Source organism: Leopardus geoffroyi, chromosome C2 (assembly GCF_018350155.1).
Source record: "Leopardus geoffroyi isolate Oge1 chromosome C2, O.geoffroyi_Oge1_pat1.0, whole genome shotgun sequence".
NCBI classification, from domain to species: Eukaryota; Metazoa; Chordata; class Mammalia; order Carnivora; family Felidae; genus Leopardus; species Leopardus geoffroyi.
This window is the reverse complement of record NC_059333.1, coordinates 20,092,917-20,118,847: the sequence shown is the minus strand read 5'-3', so window position 1 is coordinate 20,118,847 and position 25,931 is coordinate 20,092,917.

The window sequence follows — 25,931 nt, the reverse complement described above, 5'->3', positions numbered from 1 at the left end:
TAACATTTACCCGAAAGAGTTGAAAATGTATTTCTACACAGAGCCCTACACACGGGTGTTTGTAGCAACTTTGTTCACAATTGAAAATCTTTGGAAGCCACAAAGATGCTCTTCAGTAGGTGAGCGGATAAACTGTGTTCCATCCAGACAATGCACTAGGACTCAGGGCTGCAAAGAAATGAGCTACCAAGCCACGAGAAGGCATAGATGAACCTTACATGCATTCCTAGGTAAAGAAGGTCAACTGGAAAAGACTATTTTGTGGTTCCAACCATATGAAATTTTGGAAAAGGCAACACGATGGACACAGTAACAAGATCAGTGGTTGTCAGGGGTGAAGAGGAGAGGGGAGTACGAGTAGGCAGCACACAGGATTCTCAGAGCAATGAAACTGCTCTGTGGGACACTATTACGATGTCTGTTGTAACTAGGATGCTATCCTAGTTTTACACGTTATTATGAATTTTTCAAAACTTATAGAATGTACAACACCAAGAGTGAATGTTAACATAAACCTTGGACCTTGGGTGATCATGACGGGTCAATGACAGTCCATCAGTTATTAAAAATGAACCACTCTGGTGATGGATGTTGATAACAGGAGAGGCTATGTATGGGTGGCAGGCAGTGAATATGTTGAAATCTCTACCCTCTGCTCAATTTTGCTATGAACCTAAAACTGCTCTTAAAGTTTTCATCTAGGGGCACCTGGGTGGCTCAGTTGGTTAAGTGCCCGACTTCGGCTCAGGTCGTGATCTCTCAGTTTGTGAGTTCAAGCCCCACATCAAGCTCTGTGCTGACAACTTGCTCAGAACCTGGAGGCTGCTCTGGATTCTGTCTCCCTCTGTCTCTCTGTCTCTGCCTCTCCCCCGTTCACACTCTGTCTCTGTCTCTCTCAAAAATGAATAAACATTATTTTTTTCTTAATTTTTTCAATTATTGGGGTGTCTGGGTGGTTCAGCCAGTTAAGCATCCAACTTCAGCTCAGGTCATGATCTCACGGTGTGTGGGTTCGAGCCCCACGTTGGGCTCTGTGCTGACAGCTCCGAGCCTGGAGCCTGCTTCAGATTCTGTGTCTCCTCTCTCTACCCCACCCCCGACATGTGCAATGTCTCTCTCTGTGTCTTAAAAATAAATAAATGTAATAAAATTATTTTAAAAATTTCATCAATTATGGGCGCCTGGGTGGCGCAGTCGGTTAAGCGTCCGACTTCAGCCAGGTCACGATCTCACGGTCCGTGAGTTCGAGCCCCACGTCGGGCTCTGGGCTGATGGCTCAGAGCCTGGAGCCTGTTTCCGATTCTGTGTCTCCCTCTCTCTCTGCCCCTCCCCCGTTCATGCTCTGTCTCTCTCTGTCCCAAAAATAAATAAACGTTGGGAAAAAAAATATCATAAAAAAAAATTTCATCAATTAAAAAAACAGTAGAGAGAATGCTAAATAAAAAACAAATAAACAAACGAAAAACAAAAATAATGTGTGCACATATTAGGACATATTTCTCTACCCTACAAACACCTTTTTCAGTTCTGCTTCTTATGACATTAGAACACGTTCATGACATATTCATCCATGTTCCGTCTTATAACGTGACATACACACCGAGAATTCTGGAAGCAGTGTGGGTCCAAAAGGTTTGAGAAGTCCTGAATTACCTATATTTAAACTTCTAGGTTAGAAACAAAAAGACTTTTACCTTGTTTGGTAAGTTTTTATTTTATTACTCATTTTAAACGTTACCGACCCCCAAAAAGCGAATTGATTTTTCAAGCAATAGAAGAAACCATTTCTCTTTGGGTGTTTTATAGATATTGACAGTTTAATGCGTTGCTTACTAAAAAGCGCCCCCACCAGTGTGGTTTAAGTGTTAAAATCTGTTTAGTCACCTCACGTCCATATACGGATATATATGCTCCATATATATCTTTATTAAACCTTACCACACTTTCAGAATAATTATTTTTATACTCACTTGTCACCCATTTTTCTCCTACTTTAATCGAAATAACTAATGAAAATACCAGTCGTCTTACTCATGTTTTCAATATCAGAGTCACTGACACAGAATTGGGATTAAAACAAACACACAAAAACGTTTGAATTAAATAGTCATTATCAAGTAGATGCTAGCAGTAGCTAAATAAGAATAAAAGGCTAACTAAAGAAAGTAGAAAATAAGTCATAGTTGAAAACTATTTTATCTATCTGGACCAATATTTGATCTATCTGTGCACGACGACAAATCTGACATCAGATTGATGGTACAAATGTAGCTAAGAATATGGTCCCAAAAGACTGGACTTCAGATGTGATCTGAAGGTAAATAGGACAGGGAAAATAGATGAGGAAAATAGGGGTGTGTAGGAGGTGGATAAAATTAGAAAGAAGGCTATTTATTTAGAACCCAGTTGTGTAGGCACCCTTTTCCACAGCGAACTCACCAACACTTTATTTTTCATTCATTGTTGTTGTCGAGTTTGAACACGAGATTCTGATTTAGATCTTCTGCTATTTATAGGCAGCTATATTTTTCATGGATTTTTATCCTACCTAATAAAGCCCTATGTCAAGTGAAGTATTAGGAAGCATGTGGTTTATGCCAGCTTTCACTCTAGACTTCTCTGGTTGATACAGGCACAAGGAGATTCAGGTTTCTTCTCAGTTCGCCTTCACACTGAGGCCCTTTGACGTGATTTCGAATTGGACACAATTTGAGAAAAACAACTTCCCGGTAAACTTCACAGAACGCAGGAACAATTTTCTCATATTCACCCCACAGACTGCTTTACTGTCTATTTCTTGCTCTAACATATGTCTTCCCATATGTCCAGAGGTTGAATATATATTTTTAAGCTCTGCATCAGCACTGCACCCCTACCTAATATCATTTGGCATGTGGTGAAGGTTTGAGTTTTGCCAAATGATAGACGACATCTGAAGTTTTGAGGCTACAGGAAGTTTGAGCTTTCCACGTATCACTGCATAGAAGAACATGACCTGAATCTTCCCTCCTCACTTACAATATACTATACTTAGATTAAATTTCTTCACCACAAAATCAGCCTCAGTGGCCCTTTGGAAGTTAAAGATGTGCTGATTTTTCTCCAGATTTTGTATTTATTCTGGTTATGGCCTTTCTGCATTCTGCTCGGTTATTTTTATTAAAAAAAAAATTAATCAGAATGCACCCGGTAACTACAATATATTTCGTTTTTAGTTTATTTATTTTGAGAGAGAGAGCACTGCACGAGCAGAGCAGGGGAAGGGCAGAGAAAGAATCCTAAGCAAGCTCTGAGCTGCCAGCAGAGAGCCCTATGCGGGGCTTCAATTCACGAACCATGGATCATGACCTGAGCCAAAATCAAGAGTCAGATGCTTAACCGACTAAGCCTCGTAACTACAATATTTAGAATCACTCAGTAGCCTGCTTTCAGTATTGTTCCCTTCATGTAATTTTGGAGAATGCATACTACCTTATTCTGTAATGCACATAATATGTATTTATATTTTGATATATTTGTATATATAATTACGTGCACACCTAAAATGTATATTTCAAGTATGAATATTTTGCATACACACACTATACACAAGCATGTGCACATGCGTTTACGGGTGTATGTTTCTTATATGGTTTGTCGTAGGTGTACTTTCTTGATGATTTTTGCACTTTCAGGAACAAACGCTTTAAAATTTATGAAAGAAAAATGATATGAGTATGTTCCATTTCTTAATTTAGGAAGATCCTAAGAAATATTATTTTTGAATACTGGTACACTTTATTAAACCAAATGAGTTGTTCTGCCACATAATCCTTTCCTTCTTACTTTAGATAACTCCGTTTATTTTAAAGACTGAATGAAGAAAGCTGCTGTTCATGCAGACAGCTCAATCTATAAAATATTGGAGAAAATTTGTTCTCAATAGTGTGAATAAGATTACAAAATGAGATTCAGTATAAGCCTTATTTTTCATAATGATCTTAAATGAAACAGATGGTGGTTTATTTCTACTCCTTTATGTTTGGCACATAAAATCATTTAATTTTTATATCAATCTTCTTCTTTGAGGTAGAATATGTTAAATTATTAATATGATTTGCCCAGTTTCTTTCTTTAAACCCTCTCCTCACGATTATAAATTTGGTGCTTGAAATATAAAGCATGATATTTTGTAATTACGAAAGTCTGTTATGCTCAAATATTTTCTATTAAATTTTGTATGCGAAGCTCAATTTCATTACCCATTAGTTTACCTAAGATAAACAACCAAACATGTTGGATTCCACCAACTAATCATAATTAATCGTAAGTGTAATCATAGTGAGTCATGACAGAAGCTTCCCTGTATTGGTACGCTAATACAAATAATAAAATGGCTATCTAGATATTCCATAAAATATATTCTCTTAGGTATTTTGTTCCGTTCTCCGAAGCTGTATATAGTTGATATTATTTATATGTACAGTCAACCTTAAATTTAGATATTGAAAAAGAAAAGTGCCAAGCTAGGCGGCTGTTGAAAGTAATCGAAATGTCAATTGATCAAATATTGTATGAAAGAAGTTACTGAAAGAATCCCCATGGAGGATTGGAGCGGGGTCAGTGAACTTAGGAAGTATGGCAAATATGGGGGCCATACTGTGAGCATCTGGTCACAACATTTCCTCAATCATCAGTTCATACCATTGTTTCGTGTATGCCTCTATTTAGGAACAACTTAATATTTTTGTTAATTTATTATCATTTAACTCCTTGCCAGCAACACTATAACTCATCTCTAAACACCACCGATCTGACATGCATTTTCCCTCACAAACTCCATTACTCTTCCTGAACTTGAGAACACTAGACTGCATCTCAAACACTAGGACCTGGGGACATTTTGAACAGTACAATAATCTAAATAAATAAATAAATAGGAAATGAAAAAAATAAATAAAAACCAAAACACATACATGTGAAAAACTTGTCCTTAAATGGCCCACAAAAGGGATTCTTGTTTGCAGTAGGAGAGCTAACCAAGAAGGTGGAGCATTGCCCATTACCATGTTGAATCTCATCTGGACATGTGTGTATCAGACAACTCAACATTTTTGGCTCTCTGCCTATGTCCACAAATGAGTATGAAAAAAATGCCACCAGTAATTCTTCAGATTACAAATAAATTTTAGCCTGTAGCTAAATTTGCAAATATGCAATCCAGGAATAATGAGGATTGTCAGTATAAACATCATAATGTACCATATACCATATAAATATACACACACAATATATGTATATGTATATCATATAATGAGATATATATATACACCAACAGGATGAATTTAAGAATAAATTGAGAATGTAAATATAATAGGTTAATTTATAAGACAGTTTTATTTGTCAGTCAATAAATAACTCTAATGTTATAGCAAATATGCCAGAATATAAAAAAGAAGAAAATACCATTTCAAAAATTTTCTAAGGTCAATGTAACCTGGATACAAAAATACAACAGGGACAATCTTAAAACAAAACAAAGCAAAACTTGAACATACTTATATACCCAGACTTTCAGGTCAACTCCTCCTCCCTTCCTGTTAATATCAGATCACTTCATCAGAGTGGATGTTCTCCATTTGCATTGGGAAGATGTTCTCTGACTGCATTGGGAAACAGTGATTCAGATAAAGCCCCATCCTCGTTAATCTCTAATAGGTTGCTGGGGGACTTGCAGCTTAGATAAATATTCATGGAATGTTTAAGTCTTGCATTGTTTCGATGAGTGGTTATGATTGAACACTTGACTTTCATCTTTGTGCATATTGGTTTAGGTCATTTAAAAATATTTGACCAATTGCGTGTTATTTTCCCTATAGATGTTTTAGAAAACCTTGTTTATGAAACATTTATTCTTGAGTCTATCTCATATGTTACAGACGTAGAACAAATTAAGAGTTTTAATTTTATATTTTTAAAAAATATGGTGTCAAATGTTCCAGTGCCATCAATAATTCTTCATATATTAAACTCCTGTATATTATCATATCTGTTACTACTGTCTATATTGTAGCTGGTCTTTAGTCAATCATATCACACGCATTGAACTGTTTTATAATACTATTCTTTGAAAGAATCTTTATAGGTCTTCAATTATTTTATTACTTTTAAAGTTTTTCAGGTTAAATGGTTTTGCAAACTCAAGAACAAATTAAAAAGTTAGAATTTTGATTGTTCTTTTTTTTAGTTTACATAATAATTTGGCAAGAAAGAACTCCACTGGGTATCTTAATGTACTCTATCCCGTCTCCTATTTCCATAGGATGTGCTAGTGTTATGAGTAGAAAAACATGCCTCAGGTATAGTAGACTAGAACAACTGAAAATTTGCTAGTTCGGATATAAATTAGGGAACTGTTCTAAAGCAACACAAAAATACAGTGCTTCAGGTATTTTACGTATTTTAGTACTATAGAAAAATGCTATAACATTTTATTTTCTCCCTAATATGAATCCAAGTATCTCCAGGGGTGGACAAAAAGCTTACAAAGACACAGTCCCAGGCTCTTTCTCTCCTTTTGCTCTGCCACGTGCGGCATGATTTTGCTTTTTGCTCTCACCATCGCATCCAACTGGCTGGAAACCAGATGGAGGCACTTTCCTTTCCTTGAATGGCAGAAGCCAGAACTTGTACGCATCACTTGCACCCTCTTATGATGAGTCAGAGTCTAGGCCTAAGTACAGATGGGACGGGAAAAAGAATTGTACAAATAGAGTCTTCAGTTGCTGACGAGGGGTGCATTCAAAAATTTCATTATTCATCTAATTAGAACCTGTTTTGGGAGATAAATATTAGTCTGCACTACAGTAATCATTGTTATAGTCTAATTTTTTTCTTTAAAAATGCACTAATTTGTAATTATCACTTTAAGTGTTACCTGAGGGAGGTTTGTTTGTTTTTCCTAACACTTTGTATCTATTTCCTAGTTTTACTATATATTGTCAGTATATATATTTTTTTCCTTTTGAGAATGTATTCAGTTTTCATACGGTCTAATATGTTATAAATATATGGGTCCTATGTTTTCTATTGAGGCTTTCAAAGAAAATGTATTATCTCTTCTACAAAGCACTTTTCACATACAGCTATTATATAGGATATTTAAACTTCTAGATATTTTTTCTTGAATTATTTTATGTATAAAAGATTTTTAAAAACAGTCTGTTATCTCTTCCACCAAGACAGTGATCGCTAGCCAGGAGACAAATTTATTAATAAATAAATTTTAGTAAATATTGATGATTTTAAGCAGGTAAATTTATTATGCTTCAAAAGCATGACATTTAAACCTGTACATACAAGCTTGTTTATACTCTTTGAAGACATATTCTCCTGCTACGCAATAGGAAAAAAAAAAAAACAACTATTCTTTTAACTCTATATTTTGTATCAGAAGAAAAACTAAAAATTGAATAGAATACCTCTAGGAAATAAAATAATTGGAAGTAAACAAGCTTTAGTTCAAGGCAATCACAAAGAAATCATTTATTCAAACATACCAGGAGTTCTTAAAAAGAAAATCTTTTATGTACTAATTAAAGTAACAAACTTCACAACTTGAGTTACTCAGCTCATTTGTTTCCTGACTTCTTTATTTCAAGTTAAATACTTCTAAGGTAGGTCATATAATTCAGTGACCTTTAAAGTAAAATTGAAATATTTGGTTTTACTGCTTTTCTTTATCTCCTTTTCTTTCACCACATGTAGCCTATAAATGCCAGTAGAATTAATTGCCTAATTACAGGGAATAAAAACATTGCCTTTTGAAAGGTTTTGAATTTGTATATCCTGCTGTGGAGATTTTGCTTCAATACCTGACGGGTATAGTCTGCATTTCTTAAGGAAGGAAAATAAGGGGTCTACTTTGGAACACATTTTTAACTTGATAATGAGTGCAACCAGACTGCTCTGTAATTTTATATTATTTTATACTTCAAGGGCTTAAAGTATAAAAATTGAAGCCATTTTACTGTTTAATCTTTGAACATAACAATTACATATACTCTTTAATAAGCACCTTTATGTATTTTCTTTCTTGATACAACTTAATAATATGACAGAAAAGTAACAATGAGGAAAATATTAATCATCGCCAGATTGTGTATAACACAAGTTGTACTTTTCCAGCGTGAGGATTGGATGAGTTTGATTTAAAGGTTGTACAAAGAAGCTGTATAGTTAAGTAACATACATCATTCCTTTTACCATATGCCTTGAAGAAGTATATATTACTAGGTATGCTTTATATTACTTTACCTTTTAGGTAATCTTGCTGCTTCTGGGTATTGTGGGTCCAGGTAAATATAATATAGTCATCAAAATTTTATAAGATCACACTTCAAGTATTTGATGCAAACAGATTGATACATAGGCAAAATTCTAGAATAGAAAGGGGTATTATGTGATATTACAGGAAGACATAAAGAAGAGACATTTTGTAACCAAACTTTGAAGAAAGAACAGAACCCAGCACCTAATACTTCCTTCAGATACCAACACTGATGATGCCACATATGGATCAAAAGGTATGAAACACTGTATTTCTCACATAATGAGAATTTTTGTAGAGTATGCCAGCTCCCAAACAGGTCTGAAAATGGCTTGAGAAAACATGGAGAAATTTCTAGTTTGTCTTTTGTTGTGTTTAGGGTTGTGGCTAAGTTGAGGGTTCTTGTGCATTTGGGATGGGGTGTATGTGGTTTGAACTCTCCACTGGCACCAAAGTAGGGAGGCTGATTACATTATTGGCTTCCTAAGATACGGGGCAGAAGAGGAAAGGGGAGTGATAGGGCATGAAAGTTGTCAAAAATAAGACAAAAGCGGATTCAAACTCTGTACCAACTTACCCTAATGTTTGAATAAACTACAATGCGCCATGATTCATTTAATTGTATTTGAACTTGTTGAAGTAAGCCATTATGGCACTGTACGAGATTTGTAACATGAGGTTGGTAAGGAAGTAAAACTTCCATTGAATACTTTGGTCATGACTTGTGATTATTAATTTCATGTGTCAACTTGATTTGGCCATGAGATGCTCAGATATTTCCTCAAATATTATTCTGGGTGTGTTTAAGAAAGGGGTTGTGGATCAAATTAACATTTAAATTGGTGGACTAAATAAAGCTGATTATCTTCCCTAATGTAGGTGAGCCTTATCCAATTAGTTGAAGGTCCGAAAAGAACAAAAGGAAGGTCTGACTCTTCCCCAAATAAGGAACTTCTTCCTGCCTGAGACATTTTAGATTTTTTTTTTTTTAACTTTTTGTTTTTATTTATTTTTTGTTCTTCCTATCTTCCAACTCAAGCTGAAACATCTGCGCTTTCTGGGTCTTGAGCATCCCCAGTCTTAAACTGGAACCATACCACCAGCTGGTTCTGAGTCTTTTGGATTTAGGACTGGAGCTAAACCATTGGCTTTCTATGGTCTCCTACTTGCTGACTCATTCTGCAGAACTTGGGATTTGCCAGTCTCCATAATTGCTGATTCCTGAAGAAATCTCTTTCTGGGTCTCCTGGGTGGCTCAGTCGGTTGATCTTCTGAATTCGGCTCAGGTCATGATCTCCCAGTCTGTGAGTTCAAGCCCCGCGTCGGGCTCTGTGCTGACAGCTCAGAGCCTGGAGCCTGCTTCGGATTCTGTGTCTCCCTCTCTCTGCCCCTCCTTCGCTCATGCTCCGTCTCTCTCTCTCTGTCAAAAATAAATAAACATTAAAAAAAAAAGAAATCTCTTTCTAATATGGTTACATAGATATAGATAGATATAGGTATAGATATTTTATATTACTTATTTATATGTTATATATATATTTTATAACTATGTATATCTAATACCCCCCTCCCACACACACACATCCATTTGTTTCTATTTCTCTGGAGAACCCTAATGCATGAACTCAACTTTGTATATTTTGTGAAGTGTCTTGATCACTACCAATGATGTCTAGAACTCTGAAGGAAATAGAGTTTCTTGACAAAAACTTGGAGTGTGGTTCTACTACATGAAGAGATACATGTGACCTTGATATATATTGTGGGCATTTCCTAAGAGGAAAAAAAAACAAAACAGATATGGAAATCTTGTTGCTGCAATAATCCTGGACAGATGATGAGACCATTGTCAGTGGACAAATGATTCTGTCAAAATATGCAGATGGAGCCTGTTGTTGTCCAAGATATTCAGTGGTAAAATGACTGACTGAACTTGGGCCAGTTGTGCTGAGCCTTGAGTTTCATCCTTACTCAAGGATATCCTAGTTAAGGGATGAACAGCAGCAGCTATCCAGTGGGCTCCATCATGTGTGATGGAGGTGATTCCATCTATAAATTATAAAAACTATCTTTTCTTTTTACACTGTCGATCCCAAAAGACTCTCCAGTTGCCAGGGGGTCCAGGAGAGGGATGACCATCTTCAGCACTGTGACATCTAGCTGGGGCTGAGGACCGGAAAGGCTGGCTCCTCCTAAAGGTTGTATATGTCTCAGGGTACAGATTTGGCTCTTGCCTGTAGATAGCATTTTCATTTTAGCCAGAGGCTGGCGGCCGTACCAAGGTTGAGGAGTATCATTTCCGTGAGTATCTGGATATAGCAAGTTATGGGCTGAAGGCCTGTGAGAGCCTCTGATACAAGGAAAGCCCAGTTTGCAACCAGCAACTAGCATTCTGATGGCACAAACAGAAGAAAAGTAGTTTCTTGCATCAGAAACCCATTGGCAACATTGTGGGTGGTCTAGAAACTCTAAGAGACATCAAAGGAGCCTGTTAAAGCCTCTAAACAAGTCTCTGTGGGACTCTAATGAGAGTTCCAGTTGTATTGTAGTTTAAACACATTTTAGAACCTCTTGTTGGGGAGGGTCCATTCAAAATGGGCCCATTTGTGAGTATCAGCATACATATGCTTAAGTAAAATTTGGGAATAAAGAACGTGTTGCTTTTAGAACCTAAAAGCATCTAAAAGATACTGGGTTTGGGGGCACCTGGGTGATTCAGTCAGGTAAGTGTTGACTCTTGACTTCAGCTCAGGACACGATCTCACAGTTAGTGAGATCAAATGCCAGGTCGGGCTCTGTACTGACAGCATGGAGCCTGCTTGGGATTCTCTCTCTCCCTCTCTGCCCCTCCCCTGTTCACCCTTTCTCTCTCTCTCAAAATAAATAAACATTTAAAAAAAATAAAGGATAACTGGATTTGTATTTTAATGTTGTGGGTATTTAGAGTCGAGAACTATTTCTTGATAGTCTCAGGGATGGAATACTCCTTATCTAATCAAATAACACTCAGAAATTTGATGGAGGTGGTGGGACCTTTTACTTTGTGTGAGGAATAGTCCATCACTGTTTGTGAGCTCCTTTGTGGATGTTTGCCTGCCCTGAATGAATATTTACGATAAATTTCTTCAGAGGAGCATTCCATCAGTGTAATGTTGTGTCTATCCTGAAATTTGGATATAAATATATATTGCCTTCAAAGATTATGTGCAATTGTAAGACTTTGAGATGCCCAATGGGTAGCTGTATAAAGATGTTTCTTTGTGTCCTTTTGAGGTAAAGGCAAATTGTGGCTGAGAGGTTGCTGAAATAGGCACTGAACAGAATATATTGACTACATCTATGCCTGCAAAGTGCTTACCAATTGCTGACTAAATTGGATGGAGTTAGCTATCTACATAATATTGCATATGCGGGTGAAGATATGACATTAATTTTGTCATTATCCAATGTTAAGTATTACTGGTTATTTCAAGTCTTAAGTACAGACCAAGTACAGCCGTTAAATGGAGAGAAACAGTGGGAATAATCACCTTTCCTCAAAATAACACCCATAAAATGTGCTTCATTCCTCGAAGGCTGTGTTATTTCATATGGAACCTATTAACTAGTTTGACCACAAGGAAATGCCTATGGGGTCTGATACTCTGAAGCTGATTATTTTTTAAACGTCTATTTTTCATATTGAGAGGGGGAAAGAAAGTGGGGGAGGGGCAGACAGAAAGGGAGAGAGTTTCCCAAGCAGGGTCTGCACTGTCAGCTCAGAACCCAACGTGGGGCTTTATTTACAAACTGTGAGATCATGACCTGAGCTGAAATCCAGAGTCAGATTCTTAACTGGCTGAGCCACCCAGGTGCCACTCTGAAGCTTATAATAAATGTGAAATATTTCATTTTAGTAGATTACTCTTTAGGTCATGTCATCTACGCCTAGTATGGAACATTTTAGGGCAATTTGTAAGCTTGTAAATAATCCCATCTTCCTTTCTTGATGGTGGTGGGTAATTCAAATCATACAAATCTAGGCCTTCTTGTGGTAACCCTCACTCTAGCCCCACTCCATAACTACAAGAAAACTCAACCCACTGATCCAAACCTTATTTCTAAACCTCTCTCTCAAACCTATTCTGGAGTTTTCCGTATCGTCCCTAGAAGGCCTAGTTAGTAACAAACTTTTCATACCTACTCGTGTGTATGTGGCATCATCATTCTTCTGAACTAAATTTTGAGTGAGATGTTCATCCTTCCTTCAGATATTGACCACAAGAAACCACCCTCATCTGAAGTTGCTGTGAAAGACTTTATAGACTAATTGAAATTTGAGGTAAACTGAGGGAAAGGGGTTTGCATGAACACAGGTCAGGAAAGAAAAAAATGAAAGGTTTTATGGACCATGACATTTACTGGTTTGGTATGTTATAAAATATTTAATGTGCAATGAGTTCATCTAAATTAAATGATGTTTGAATATACTTTGAATTATTTGTTATTTTCCCATGTATTTATTTTCTTTTTTTTTTTTCCTCTCTTTCCTCATATAGGAATAATTTGTGTTTATCGCTTCAAGGGTAATCACCAAAATATTTAATTTCCGGAATTCCATACATAGATATCCTTAAGGAAATAAAAAAGCTTAAATAAAATGTTTGCTAACATAGGATTTGATTAGGTTATATCTTCCCTGCCTCAAGGAGAAAAAAAAAGTAAATATATAGATATAGATAGAAATATATATATATATATATATATATATATATATATATATATATATCTAGGTCCCTAGGGCAGGAGAAGAAGAAGGAAGAAAGCAAAGAAAGTCTAGATATTTTTGAGTCATAAGTGAAGGGGACCTGGCTGTTGTTTCTAGTCTTGGCATTACTCAAGTATTTACTTACTGGCGGTATTGGAAAGTTTTTGAAACTTGAGAGAAGAGAAAACCCCTATCCTACTCCTTCCACCCCTGAACGGTGTGAAAAGAAGTCAGGTAGAGAAAGACTATATATTTAGTTTTAGCAGTCAAACATTTAGACAACCTTCAATGATCCCTGCCAACTAGTGAGACATTGAAGACACAGGTATGATTTACTTGTATCAAAATGGGGCTACTGGAACAGAAAGGACCAGGTCTTTGGGAACCAGGGGGATCTTAGCAGCAATCTACATGGTCTAGTAACTGAGAATCAGGGAGGAGATAGACAGATGGAACCAGATACTACAGGCTACTTGCCTTCCTATCCCTGTAGCCATGCTTTGACAATACATATGCCACTTAGAACAAAGTCCAAATCTGGAACAGATGCTAAGACAGAAAATTTCCAACGTGCTAAAAGTGTTTCTGTCACTTGTATAGAATAGGAGTTACACAAGTAAAAAAGCCAGAAAAAAAAAATAAGGTAGGATTTGAGAGTTATACATTGCATTTAAGTGGAATAAGGTTGAAAGTAATGTGGAAGGACTCACATGACAGATTAGAGATTGGACTTTACGCTTTCTAAAGAAGATTTTGAGTTTGTCATTTCATAATGAAATCAATGCTTAGGAAAAATTAACCTAGTAGCTGTTTGCAGATTGAGAAGAGGAGACATTTTAAAAAGTATAGATCAGGGGAGCCTGGGTGGCTCAGTTGGTTAAGCGCCTGACTCTTGATTTCAGCTCAGGTCTTATCTCACGCATTGTGGGTTGGGGAGAGTCCTGCATTGGGCTCTGTGCTGATAGCATGGAGTCTGCTTGGGTCCTCTCTTTCCCTCTCTCTCTGCCCCTTCCTTGCCTTGTGCTCCTTCTCTCTCTCACAGTAAATAAATAAAGTTAAAAAAGTAAATACAATAACAATATAAAGATGATTTATCTAGTCCAGTAATGAGATATAATTGTCCCGGCTATAGTAATACAGCATGGTGGACAAAAATATATAAACAAAATGAAAAATTTAAGAAAATTGATTATAGATTCATTGGAAGAGCCAAAGGGCAGAAAAGTGTATAATACTGAAAAGTTTCAGCTCTGGTGATTAAAAAATGACAGAGCCAATGGATTAGAATCGAATCAGGAGAGATTTTTTGAGAAGAAATAATGCCAGTTTAGGTCATGCAAATTCCCTGGTTATCAATGGGACAATCTGAAAAATAGTGGAAAATTTAAAAAAACGGAGTGTGTTGGCTATATTGAGAGGGATTAAAGGATTTCTAATTAGAGATTTGAAAAGCCCAAGGGAGAATTGAATTAAAACACTTCAAACATGAAAGTACACCTTTTGGAAGGTTTTCACCTGCTTATTTGTAGGCGAGAGATTAATGGCAATACAAATGGGAGAAAAGGAGAAAGAAAGCAAGAGAAAAACAGTCACGAAAGGAATAAGAGATACTAGAAAGGAAAAGGGATTCAATTAAATTAAGGGAAGGCCTTCAGAAAACCTGGTAGGAATTCACACATGGGGAAGCTATTTATCATGCTCATTAATGTTAGTGATACGAGGCTTTCACTGTTGAATGTGTAATTATCGTGTAATAGTTTACAACAGAATGTGGCAAATACATTGAATAACAGGACACGTTAGTGTTCTAAGAGTTACAATTAAGTATTCAAATGCTCAAATATTTAAGCAATAGTGGGTATTAACACTTTTTTCATATTTTCTATTAGCCCCATTTTTCCTTTTTGTGGACTTTTATTATTCTATTTGCCAATCCTCCACTTTTTTATGGTAAAAACACACATAATATAAAATTTACCCTCTAAATCATTAAAAAAACAATTTTTTTTTTCATGTTTACTTTTGAGAGAGAGAGAGAGACAGAGTGTGAGCAGGGGAGGGGCAGAGAGAGGGGAAGACACAGAATCCAAAGCAGGCTCCAGGCTCCGAGCTGTCAGCACAGAGCCCGACGTGGGGCTGGAACTCACCAACCATGAGATCATGACCTGAGCCGAAGTCGGTCACTTAACCAACTGAACCACCCGGGCGCCCCTACCCTCTAAATCATTTTTAAGTGCACAGTACAGTAAAGTGAACCCTATAAACATTGTTTTATAAAGGATCTCTAGAACTTTCTCATCCTGCAAACCTGAAGCTCTATATACATCGAACAACTCCCTTTTCCTCCCACCCCCCAGCCCCTGGCAATCACCATTCTACTTTCTGTTTCTAAGAATGTAACTGTTTTAGGTACCTGGTACAAGTGTAATCATGTAGTGTTTGTCTTTTTGTGATTGGCTTATCGTGCTTAGCCTAATGTTCTCAAGTTTCACCCATGTTGTGGTATATGACAGTCTGTCTTTATTTTATAGGACAAGTAACATTCTCTTGTATGTTGGTACCCTACTTTCTTTATTCATTCAGACATAATAGACATTCAGTTTGCTTCCACATTTAGTTTGGCTTTTCTGATTAATGCTGCAGTGAACATGAGTGTATACATTTATTTTCAAGATCTCCTTTCCAATTATTTGGGATAAATCCCAATTAATGGATCTGATGGTATATCTATTTTTAATTTTTTTGAATTAAAATGTTTTTTTGAATTAAATGAATTAAGACTCCTTACTGTTTTCCAGCAGCTATACCATTTGTCATTTCCATCAACCATGTGCAAGGATTCCGATTCATCAAGACTTTTTACTCTACTTCACTATTTTATTTTATTTTAATTTATTTTAATTAATTGATTAATTTTATTGTTTTACTGATAATGCCATGCTAAGAGGTGTGAGGTGATATTGCGGTTTTGATTTGTATTTCCCTAAGGTTTAGTGATGTTGAGCATCTTTTCCATACGCCCGTAGGCCATTTGTACATCTTCTTTAGAGAAATGTGTATTCAAACTTCTTTGTACATTTTAAGTCAGGTTATTTGTTTTTATGTTGAGTTGTAGGGTTTCTTTATATATTCTGGATATTAAACCCTTATTAGATATATGGGTTGAAAATATTTTCTCCTAGTACGCAGGTGGCCTTTTTTAACTCTGTTAATTGTATCCTCTGTTGCAAAGTTTTTAAGTTTGGGGCGCCTCGGTGGCTCAGTCAGTTGAGTGTCTGACTCTTGATTTCATTTCAGGTCTTGATCTGAGGGTCATGAGATCGAGCCCCGTGTTGGGCTCTGTGCTGAGCATGAAGCTTGCTTAAGATTTTCTCTCTCCCTCCCTCTGCTCCTCTCCCCCATTTGCACTCTGTCTCTAAAATAGTTTTAAAAATACAAAAAATAATTGAAAAAAAAAAAGAAGTTTCTGGGGTGCCTGGGTGGCTCAGTCAGTTGAATGCCTGACTCTTGATTTTGGCTTGGGTCATGCTTTCACCATTTGTGAAATGGAGCCCCATGACGGGCTCAGTGCTGATAGCATGGAGCCTACGTGGGATTTTCTCTCTCCCTCTCTCTCTCTGCCCCTCCTCTGCACTCTGCGTCTGTCTCTGTCTCTCTCTCTCTGTCTGTCTCTCAAAAATAAATAAATAAACATCAAAAAAGTTTTAAAGTTTGCTGTGGTTCCCTATGTCTGTTTTTGCCTTGGTAATCTATGCTTTTGATTTAAGAAAACATTGCCAAATCCAATGGCAGGAAGATTTTCCCTATGTTATCTTTTAGCGGTTTCAGAGATTTAGGTCTTATGTCTAGTTCTTTAGTCCATTTTGGGTTAATGTTTCTATACAGTGTGAAGGGCCACCTTTGTTCTTTGCACATGGATATCCCGTTTCCCAGAACCATTTGTTGAGACTATCCTTTCCCCATTGTGTAGTCTTGTGAACCTTATCAAAGATCCTTGGGCCACATACGTGAGATTTCATTTCTGAGCTCTTTGTTCTGTTCTACTGATGTATATGTCTGTCTTTTTGCTAGTATCGATCTATTTCCATTAATAAAACTTTGTAGTATGTCTTGAAATCAAGAAGTATGAGGCCTCCAGCTTCTCTCTCTCTCTCAAGACTGTTTTATCTGTCCAGGGTCTTTTGAGATTACATATGTATTTTAGAATTGTTTTATCTGTTTTTTGTTAAAAAATACCATGTGAATTTTCACAGGGATTACAATGAATCTGTAGATTCCTTTGGGTAGTATGAATATGCTAATAATATTAAGTCTTCTAATCTATGAACACAGGATGTCTTTCCAAAGGTTTGGCAATTATAAATAAAACTGCCATACTCACGAAGTTCCTTTAATCTTTTGTACACATAAAATTCAGGGCAGGGAGAGAACTGAGTAGAATTCAGCTAAAGTAAATACCCCATAAAACAGTAACCCAGTTTCCTTCGACTGACTTCACAACTAGAGTGATCAGATGTATTGCTGAGTTATTTATTGGTTGTTGTTTTGAGAGAGAAAGGAGGAAGAGATTCACTTTCGCTAGTTTTGACAAAGCTGTCCTCAACACATAGAAACTATGTTTATAGGGAGTCCAGTCTTTAGTAGGTACTATTATAAGTGCCCTAACTTTACATGTAGTAATCCTGAGACTGCTAAAAAGTTCACTATTGTTCGGTGAAATTTTATAAATTCGTTACATGGATGTTAACTAGATTTCTAAATCTAGAACCTCCAGTTTTAAAAGTACATAATTATTTATATTCTGGTAGAAAATAATCTTCAGTCAAAGCACAGCAGGTACTTAGTATTAGAACAAAACATGTTAACATTTTTTTTGTTCTGGATTGTAACCATGAATTAAGGGAAGTTATTAACCATCCAGAGAAGAAGTAATGCTTTCCAGAAGGGACAATTTGGTGCCTTTGAAAAATACAAACTAAATATCTTGAGAAAAACATTTTTTTAAAAAAATAAGACCAGTAGAAGACTGTCAGCGAAGAAAGAAAGATTTTTAGACAATAAAAAATGAGAATCCTTGAGAGAGAGAAATGGTAAGGCTACTGGTGACATTAATTTCTGAAAGTCAATGATCTCCTTGAAGGTACATTGTGAGTATGCCACCAAATCCTAATTGAAGAGTAGATATCACTTTGATAGCTGATCAAGGTCATACTTGGTAATGCATAATTCACAATTATCAAAAGGCCATTGATCTTACTTACGAGGCTCTTTAGGCATAAATGTGCTGGGAAAAAAAATGAAATTTTGGTATGTTAAAGAATGGTCTGGGGGCACCTGGGTGGCTCTGTCGGTTAGGCAACCCACTTCAGCTCAGGTCATGATCTTGCAGTCTGTGAGTTTGAGGCCCACATTAGGCCCCATGCTGACAGCTCAGAGCCTGGAGTCTGCTTTGGATTCTGTGTCTCCCTCTCTCTCCACCCCTCCCCCACTTGTGCTTTATGTCTCAAAAATAAATAAATAAATGTAAAAAAAAAAAAGAATGGTCTATAATGACATCTCAGAATGTTCTCTCATTTAACAAAAATATGAACTTCAACTATGTTCTGTACACGTATTACAAGCTAGATTCCTGGGAGAGGCTGTATGGTGGTATCGAAGTACTTTTATTTTTTTATTTTTTTTTCAACGTTTATTTATTTTTGGGACAGAGAGAGACAGAGCATGAACGGGGGAGGGGCAGAGAGAGAGGGAGACACAGAATCGGAAACAGGCTCCAGGCTCTGAGCCATCAGCCCAGAGCCTGACGCGGGGCTCGAACTCACGGACCGCGAGATCGTGACCTGGCTGAAGTCGGACGCTTAACCGACTGCGCCACCCAGGCGCCCCTCGAAGTACTTTTTTCTGTAATTAAACACTTAGTACTAATACTAGACAATTGAAACTACAGATTAATTATTCATAGGTGAATAGATCATTTGAAATTTAAAGTGAATATCTGGCCATGAGCATCTCATAAAGCAGACCTTCATAATATAATAATTAATTAATCAAGCAGTACTCACACTTCTTGGTTTCTTTATAACAGTGGACCTAGAGGGTATTATGCTAAGTGAAATAGAGAGAGACAAATACCATCTGATTTAACTTGTGTGTGGAATCAAAACACAAACAAACAAGCGAGAAAATAAGTAAAATCTTAAATACAGAGAACAAACTGGTGGTTGCTAAAGGGGCAGCGGGTGGAAATGGGTGAAATAGGTAAAGGGGATTAAGACAAACTTTAAGGGATCCCTGGGTGACTGAGTCAGTTAAACATCCAACTCTTGGTTTCGGCTCAGGTCTTGATCTCACAGTTTGGTGATTTTGAGCTCCGCGTCGGGCTCTGCCCAGACAGTATGGAGCCTGCTTGGGATTGTCTCTCTCTCTCTCTCTCTCTCTCTGCTCCTCCCCCACTTGTGTCTATAGTCTCATTATTAGAAATATTCACTATTGAGCTTAGATCCTAATCTTTTATATTTTTTAGGATCTACTGATTGGCATGGAGGTACAGGGTCATGGCTATTGTTATAAATACATCCCTAGGTATAAGTACTCCAATATTGCAAAACTAATATTCTTGGGGTGTCTGGGTGGCTCAGTCAGCTAAGCCTTCGACTCTTGGTTTTGGCTCAGGTCTCTGGGTTTGTGAGATTGAGCCTCTTGTTGGGCTCTGCCCTCACAGCAGAGTCTGCTTGGGATTCTCTCTCCCCCTCTTACTCTCTGCTCCTCCCCGACTCATGTTCTCCCTCTGTCTGTCTCTCTTTCTCTCATTCTCTTTCGCTCTTTAAAAATAAATACATAAATTTTCTTTCTTTTTTTTTTAATTTTTTTTTTTCAATGTTTATTTATTTTGGGGACAGAGAGAGACAGAGCATGAACGGGGGAGGAGCAGAGAGAGAGGGAGACACAGAATCCAAAACAGGCTCCAGGCTCTGAGCCATCAGCCCAGAGCCTGACGCAGGGCTCAAACTCACGGACTGCGAGATCGTGACCTGGCTGAAGTCGGAAAAAGATAATAGTCTTACCATTTTATTAGCTGCATTTTGATTTTAAGCATTTTATTAATTTTTTGTGATAATGAAAAAGATTCTTATCTGATTCTCATAACTATTTGGTTTGCCACTGTAAGATTCATCATAAAAAATTTAGCAAGTTTATGTTATTAGATATACAGATTGTATCAAATATTTTATCACCATAAAGAATAGTGTACTAGACATCCTTATGGGTAATTTGATCACATTTTTCGTTATTCCCTCGGGAGAATATTTGAAGTGCTCATTTATTTTATCAAAATGCAAACATATTGCCCAATCGTCCTCCAGATAGTTTGTCCTAGTTTTCACACCTACCAGTAGGATTTGAGAGATTTAGTACCCTAATAATTTGCCAATCCTTCATATTAAGAATGTTTAATAAGTGCGGTGAACAAATCTGTAGAAATATCTCTTATTTTTAAAAATCCTGGATAATATTTATGTTGGTAAGTGCTGAAAAGAGCAAAGTGGCATCGGTATTTTGTGGACTTCTTTAAAACCAATGCAACACGATTGTAGGGAAAAGAATTAACACTCACAGATCCTGTGGAACTCTTTGCTGCTCGCAATTGAAAAATAAATTTTATGACACTGTATTTTCTTCTCTCTTGACAGACTGAAATATTGATACCTTCTCACCAGAGAGTGTCTATATAGAAAAGCAATTATTTTTGTGGTGGTGGTGAGGCAGAAAATCTGTAAAGAATAACTTAAGTATCAAAATAGTCCAATGGTGCAAAGTGGTGTTTTCAATCTGTAGCAATAAAAATGGTACCTACCTCTCTCAAAAACTCCGTGATGTCTATATTCTCTTAACAATAAAAGCTGAATGAACAATCATAGCCATCATACATGTATTTAGCTCACACGTCTTTAATAGTCTCCAGGAAACATTAAAGAAAAGTTAGATGTCTTAAAGATTATTGATAGTCAAGAAATTGAAAAAAAAAAAAAAAAACCTGCAACTGCAAACGATGTGATTGCTTTGATTCATCACAATTAAAATGGATGAATTGAGGGGTGTCTGGGTGGCTCGTGGGTTAAGCATCCGACTTCAGCTCAGGTGATGATCTCACCGTCCGTGAGTTCGAGCCCTGCGTCGGGCTCTGTGCTGACAGCTCAGAGCCTGGAGCCTGTTTCAGATTCTGTGTCTCCCTCTCTCTCTGCCCCCCACCCCGTTCATGCTCTGTCTCTCTCTGTCTCAAAAATAAATAAACGTTAAAATTTAAAAAAAAATAAAAATAAAAAAAATAAATAAAATGGATGAATTGAAATTGTAGTCCAATTAGTGATGCTATGTAAGTGAAAATTCGGGGTTATACTACCACCTAGTGGTAAATGTGCTGCTCAAGTGAAACTATTGTCTTTTTTCTTCTTTTTTTTTTTCTTTTCCTTCCAAATAAACACCAGGCTGATAGGTGATTGTTTTAAGGTTAAATGAGCTGAGTAGTAATTAACAAACTTTTGCATGTGTTAGGTTCTTAACCACAGCACACGTTATTCTATTTACTTCAACAGTTTAAGCATTTACACACAAAGAAGGTAGATTTTATGATAGATATGCATCTAAGGAAAAAATAATGAGCTAGTTTCCTTATGGAATAATCAAAGATAAATTTTGACGGAGAAGGTAGTAACTGAGACTCTACTTAAAAAACTTTGAAAGGTAACGTTCCATTTAAAATATTTTTTGTTTCAATAACTATACATTCAGGTTTTGTCCACATAACACTATGGTGGAGATTTCAAGATCTGGATAAGTAATAGGTTAAATTAACAAGTATAGAAGGAAAACATTGAATACCTTAAAGAAAATTACCTCTTAGAAATAAAATATGTGCAGTTTAAGAACTCGAGTTTTAAAATACAAATAAATAGGACAGTATTTTTTTACATTTATCTTAAAAATGTTATGTGCTATTTAAACAGCATGTTTTCTAAGAAATAGTATGAACCTGCGTATCATTGTGATTATGCGTGTGTTCGTATATTGTGTAAAATACAGTTTCTTTTCGTTAGATTGTACAGTCATAAAGCGATACCCATGACACATAAATACAAACAGACATTATTAAAAAATAATATACTTGCTTGCTTTTGTTGCTTGCTTGATAAATTATTAAGTTTGGATAGGTGTTCACTCTTTTCAGAATTGTAGTATATTCTTAAGAATAGTTTTCCTTTTGTTCTGCATGTTCTCTACATTTGCACCATGTATATACCAGGAAACAACAGAGGAGGAAGTTTCAAATACGATCTTTTATTATTTCAAAACCCACCGAAGGTTTATTTTATCATAAAATAATATTCTGTCATAACAACACACCTGGAAGCCAAAATGATTTTTATTAGTGTCTTATGCTATTTAACCAGGAAATAAAGGATGCTATTATAAGAAAATACCTGATGAAACATTAATTCACTAATTTGTTTATTCACCAAAAACTTTTTTGTTTGTTTTAGAGAAAGAGAGAGGGCTCAAGTGAGCTAGAGGCAGAGAGAGAAAGAGAGAGAGAGAGAGGGAGGGAGGGGCTCATGTTTTTACCCAAAGTAGGGCTGGAGCTCACCCGAATTGGGGCTCATGGTCACATGATGTGGGACTCGAACTCGCCAACCGTGAGATCATGACCTAAGCCGAAATCAGATGCTTAATGACTGAGCCACCCAGGTGCCCCTATGCACCAAATACTTATTAAATTAAAGATACTTATATTGCCATATATGGTTCCAAAGGTGGCTCTGAATGGACAGACAAGGTCCTATCCACATAGGAACTTCTGCTCATTCTATAACCTGCTCCTCCTCTTTCTCCTTTTTGTAGTATCTTAAGCAACAGATAAAAAAAAAAAAGTTTGTTTGATATCCTTGATTGTCTCTATTTAAAAAAAAATATTTCCTCAATCCTTGCTGTCTTTATTATTTTCTTTATTCTCTATTCTCTTTGGGGTAATTTGATCTTATTTTTCTAGATTCATAATTTGAAAAGTGAAGTCACTATTTAAGATTTTTTTTCTAGTAGTATTTAAAGCTCTAAATTTCCTCTAACTTCCGTTTTATCCACTTCCCATAAATTTTGATATGTTGCATTTTAATTGTAAGTTTCTTTAACTTTAAAATACATTTTAATTTCTCACTGAGGTGTTTTCTTGGCCTTTGGGTTATCTAGAAGTATGTTATTCAGTTTCTAAATATTAGGTGATTTTCCAGATATTATTTTGCTGTTGATTTAGATTGAGCATCATTGTAGTTGGAGAACATATTGGGCATGACTTTTTTATGTCGTAGAATCTGGTGTATCTTTCAAATGTTCCTTGAAAATTTAAAGAGTTTTCTGCCAACTTTAACTCTAGTGTTACATGAATGCTGATTAGATCGATATGTTTGGTGGTGTTATTAAATTTTTATATACTTATTAATTTTTTTCTAATTTTACTATTGACAGTGTTTAAAAATCTCTGATTTTAACTTTGGACTTGTGTTTTTCTCTCTAAAGGTCTATTAAATTTTGCTGGATGAATTTTGAAGCTTTGTTATTAGGTAGGTAAATATTTATAGATATTATGTCCTATGCTAAATTGACCCTGTTATCACTATGAAATGACCCTCTTTTTTATGATGATCTTCTTAGCTCTAAAAATTAATTTTTCAGGGGCACCCATGTGGCTCAGTCGGGTAGGTGTCCAACTCTTGATTTTGATTCGGGTCCTGATCTCATGGTTAGTGAATTTGAGTCCTGCATCGGTCTCTGCGCTGGCAGTGGGGAGCCTGCTTGGGACTGTCTCTCTCTCCCCTCTCTTTTTGTCCCACCCCCACTCATGCTGCCTCTCCCTCAAAATAAATGAACAAATAACTTATAAAATAAACACTGTTTTTACATATATAAACATAGCTACTTCAGCTTTCTTTCTTTTTGTGTTTAGCATATGAGAGATTTTTTTCATCATTTTACTTTGTAACTTGTGTCATATATTAAAATTTTTTTCGTTAGAACCATATAGTTAAGTCTTACTTTTTTAAAAAATCAAATGTGATAATGCATGCCTTTTAAATGAAGTATTTAGGCCATTCATATTATTGTGACATTTTCTTTTGTTTGAAAGCCTTCTTTAAAATGTTTGTATTGTTTTTGTGCTGGTTATGAAGATTTTAGGTTTTTATATATTAAATAAAATCTTAATTTCACTTTACTTATGAAACAGATATTCACTAGGCAAAGGTTGGGTGAGTTTCGTGTTGTTTTATTTCGGTTTGGTTTTTCAATGATGTTAGAATAATTCAGGTAAAAGAATATTTTTGTTTTGGTTCTTTGAAATATGTATTTTAAAAGTACTGTAAGACTTTTCTACTAATTTTATTATTTATACCATTTCTTTGTTAATGTTGTTTGATCATATTTTCTTTTTCTTCACTGTGAGTTATATTTTCCTGATCCTTGGAATGCCTGGTGATTTTGATGGCATGCCAGATAAAGCGAATTTACCTGGTTGGCTGCTACATATTTGCATTCATAAAAGATATTCTTGAATCTTTTTACTTGTTTTCTTTCTCTTTTTTCGGATGCAGTTAAAATGACTTAAAGTCAATCTTCTTGGGTCTTTGTCTGGATATTTCATAGCTATCAAGGTAAGGTCCTTCTTATTACTGGATCCAATGTCCATGAATTAGGAGGCTTTCCACCAGCCCTGGGCGTGTTTTGGCACAGTTCCTTCTAATATTTAGACTTTAGGTAGTTTTTTTCTCTGGCATCAGGTGACTTCGTACCTGTGCCCTAATTCGTAATCAGATCCATAATGTATGATGAATTTCAGATCTTCAGTTTTCTCTCTAGGCAGCTTTTTCTTCTCTACCCTGTGCTACAAACTCTGGCCACCAGGACTTCCCTGAATTGCTATTTCAGTTTCCTGAACTCAGGGGCACCTGAACTGTGGCTACTTCCTGGGTTTCTCCTCCTCATGTTTGGGATCTCTCCGGGTAGGAAGCTGGGACAATTTTACAACTCAACGAATTTTTCTTCCCTCCAACTCTTAAATATCACCAAATTTCTCTGCCTGTAATCGAGTGTGTTTTGTGGACCACTGTTTCATACATTTAGGTTACTCTTTCGGTTGTTTCCGATGGGAATTTGTTTCCTGTTGTTCCATTAGAAACACTTACTTTCACTTTTTTTTGTTCACATTTCAGTTTTCAATTTAAAAAGTATGGCAAAACTTTAAAAATATAACCAACATCTATATCCCTTTCACTTAGATTATTTACTTTTTGGTATGTTGCCATATTTTCTCACTACATATTTTTAAATCATTTTTTCCTGAATTATTTGAAAGAAGTTATAGAGAGCATGATCTCTCACTCCTTAATACTTTGGCAAGTAGCTCATAAGGAGAATCATGTAGCCCAAATAACAAAAGCATTCTGTTATTCCAATGATGTAAAAGCAAACATCGTCTGATGTTTCTGTTTACCAAAAGAGAGGAAATAAATTCATCAAGCCAATAGTTGAGAATCAGTGTAATGCCCGATGTTCTAAAACCTCCCACAAAAGACCACCAGAGTCGTGAGTCAAAGCCAAGCGGCAAGGGTCGTTTATTACAGGTTCGAACCTGGACCTCTGCGCACTCGTTGCCGGTGACACAAAGAGGCCTCGATCAGGGTTGGTGTAGCGTTTTTATAGACAGGGATAAACAGCATAGGTGAGGTTTCAAATCAAGGACATTTGTTGTTTTCTGACTGGGCATCCTTTATCTGTCCTTCGGCGGGAAGGCTCTGTGTCCTTCGGCGGGAGAGGGAAGGGGGAAGGGGA